Consider the following 2,944-nt stretch of genomic DNA (forward strand, 5'->3'; position numbering starts at 1 on the left):
TGTGGCTCATTGATGTGTTTCTAATAGTCTTTGGACATCAGTGGAGCTTTTTTCTCTTTGAATACACAGTGCTTTTTTTGTAGGGTAAAGTCATTGTTGAGTTTCTCTTTAAGGGATATGTCAACATTAAGAAAAATATAGAATATCACCGGCCTTAACCTTTAATCTAGTTTCTAGTGGAGACGAGGAATAGATATCTGACCGAGGGGCCATCTGTAACTGGCATTAAACAGGCCAAACATACCTGCATTAGTACCCAAAATAATTTAAATTAGAATATATCTAAACAAATACAGAGTAATGAGCATTCGAGCTAAAGCACAGAACAATCTGTCCTCAGGTTTTCACCTGGGAGCTTCCTGCTGCTTTGCTCAGGCGCTCTGCTACACTGACTGCTGAGAGTTTGTGTTTGTTGCAAACAGATTCTCATTTGTAATTTAAAAAAATAAAAAGCTGAGAGTGAATCAGATGTGACTCGGCTGCAGTCTGGCCGCAGTAGGACCTTTGTCCTCACGTGCTCTCACATGATGTTGGACCGTGAGATCCTGCATTAGATATGCACAGAGAGTTCACAATGGATTCAACAGAAGAGGACTATTGTCTGTTTGCAGACCCAGAACATGGCGTACAGCTAACCTGTTCACAGTGGAATTAGGGGTTTTCTACTAATAATGAAAGCTGCTGTTTAGTCTGCTGGAAAGAGACCAAACATGTAGCACTTAAAATAGAAATCTCAACGTTTTGTCTGAAATTGTCAAAAAGGTATTTGTTCATAAAATTGTAGCTCGCTCTGCATGTTGGCCTGCCGCCTAGTCTCAGTTTGCCTATAGTTAAAGATTAATGGCCTCTCGGTGACTCAGCAAAAACGCAGCCTGAGGAAAAACCAAGTCGGCAGAGAAAGAGACTATTGTGTCTGAAAGAGGAGAAACAGTAAAAAAGCAGTAAATGTGATGCAGAAAATCCACGCAGGGTTTCAGAGATGCAGTAGAAATCTAAAGTTTACACTGCGGGATGTGAAGAAGGCACGTTTATTCACTTCTAACGCGTCTGTTAAACAATTACTTCGGCCTTTAGTGTCATATATAATATACTGCACTTATAATGCATGTGTTATCTGCTGTCAGAGGACTGCACCACCTTTAAAAAAAAAACGTGAGTGGGTTAATAAGTGCTAACAGGCCACAGGTCTCGTGTTGCCTTCAGGTGCTTCTCATAAGCTTGTGTATCTGTGAGACTTCTGAGACAAAACGTGTTGGTTGGATGTGACAACTTTGACCCCATAGCTGGTTGCATTTGGTGTTTAACTAACAGAGATGAAATAAAACATAAAAACAACAAAAACTATATTTTATTTTACAACAAACTCAACTGACCTCTGCTTGCATAAAGGTTGTAATTTACTTACTAGAGCGTGTAGTTTTTATGTATTCTGGATCTTTTAGCACTGATGTGAAATTTAAAGAGCTCACACGCACATGAGCAGTTTGGTTTTTAAGGTGGATTTTTTAAAATAAACATGCAGTAGTCACAAAAACAAACAATAAATGCAATAATTCAGTGTTGAATATTTACTTTCTGTTCAGAAGAAGAAGACGAGGAAAGGAGAAGTAGAAGTGTAGCTGTGACAGCTTGAGGAGGAAGAGACTGGAAAAAACGTGAATGAAGAGTTTCCTTATTTGGTGGTTGCCTCCGCCGTCTTTCCGGTCACGTTCTCTCCTCTTCCCTTGAGTCATCTGTCCCTTTAAAATGATGCGTTCAAGTGCTCACTGCTGCTTCTCAAGGTCTTCTAGATATTTCTAGCACACATTTGTTAGCTAATGCTTCAAATACATAAAATACCTTTCAAATTCATTGTTACTTCTATACATCTGATTTGGACCGACTGATATATTTGAACTGACATTACAACTTTATTGTGTCATGAGATGTTTTTAATCTAACAACAGGTTTATAAGTAAACGTAGCAAACTGTCGATAAACCACAACAGTGGTCCTTTAAGTGCTTTTATGAATAGAAAGTATTGCCTTCTATCATATTTTTCTCTATAAATCAGCTTTTCTTGTTTTAAATAAGCATATTAACAGTGTTTTGAAGACTTTTCTGTCCTGCAAACACAAATTATTTAACTAAATCTAACATGTTGAGCCATTCCTTGACTCAAACAAAGATGGCAACAGGACAATCTCTCGTTTCCTGTGCATCGTGGTTTATGTCGAGCAATGAAGAACATTTTGCTTTATTAAAAGTGAAATAAGACACAACCCAAATATCAAAAGAATAATTTAGGGGATTTCCAGTGGTGGGACGTAACTAAGTACATTTAGTTTGGTACTTTTAAGGTGCTTTTATTTCCATTCCATGTTTGTTTATGTTTTTTTATTTAACAACTATTGTTACTATTCAGCTCATAGATTAAGATATTAGTCGACATCTGATCAGTCTGGGAAATAATATGCATTGTTATAGATTTAAATACCCAGTAAAGCAGTTAAAATGAGCTCCACCTCCACCACTTCTTACCTGTTATCTATTAGTAACAACACTGCCTGGGGCCATTTTACTGCATAATGAAGTAGGTTTGACACTTTACGTGCATTTTGCTGACAGTATTGAACTTAAATAAAGATAAAAGATAAATAATCTCTGCACTGTGGTATTATCACTTTAACCTAAGTAAAGAATCTTAAGACTTATTCACCATTGCCAACCATTGTGGTTCCTGTGGTTATGCAGGTGGTGTAGTCACCTGTGTATGAAGTAGTCACTTTCAGTTTTAGTGTCTATGTGTATTCATCACTACATCACTATACTTTATAGCTTATTGGGCGATATAGATCCCTATCATAATAAATAACCACTTTTAACTTTCACACGTGCTCCGATGTTTCTGATTTAATCATTTCAGTCATTTTTCAAGTAAAAATGTGAAATATTTTCTGGTTC

At 37.0% G+C, this 2,944-nt stretch overlaps 1 protein-coding gene across 1 annotated transcript in view; it reads left to right on the forward strand.

Annotated features, from left to right (window-relative positions):
- LOC118336878 overlaps positions 1-2,944 on the forward strand; it is a gene marked incomplete at its 5' end in the record, with an annotated part of 16,073 nt that overhangs the window by 7,000 nt on the left and 6,129 nt on the right.

This window comes from Morone saxatilis, unplaced genomic scaffold, assembly GCF_004916995.1.
Source record: "Morone saxatilis isolate NCDOM2014 unplaced genomic scaffold, NCSU_SB_2.0 Contig3, whole genome shotgun sequence".
NCBI lineage: Eukaryota > Metazoa > Chordata > Actinopteri > Moronidae > Morone > Morone saxatilis.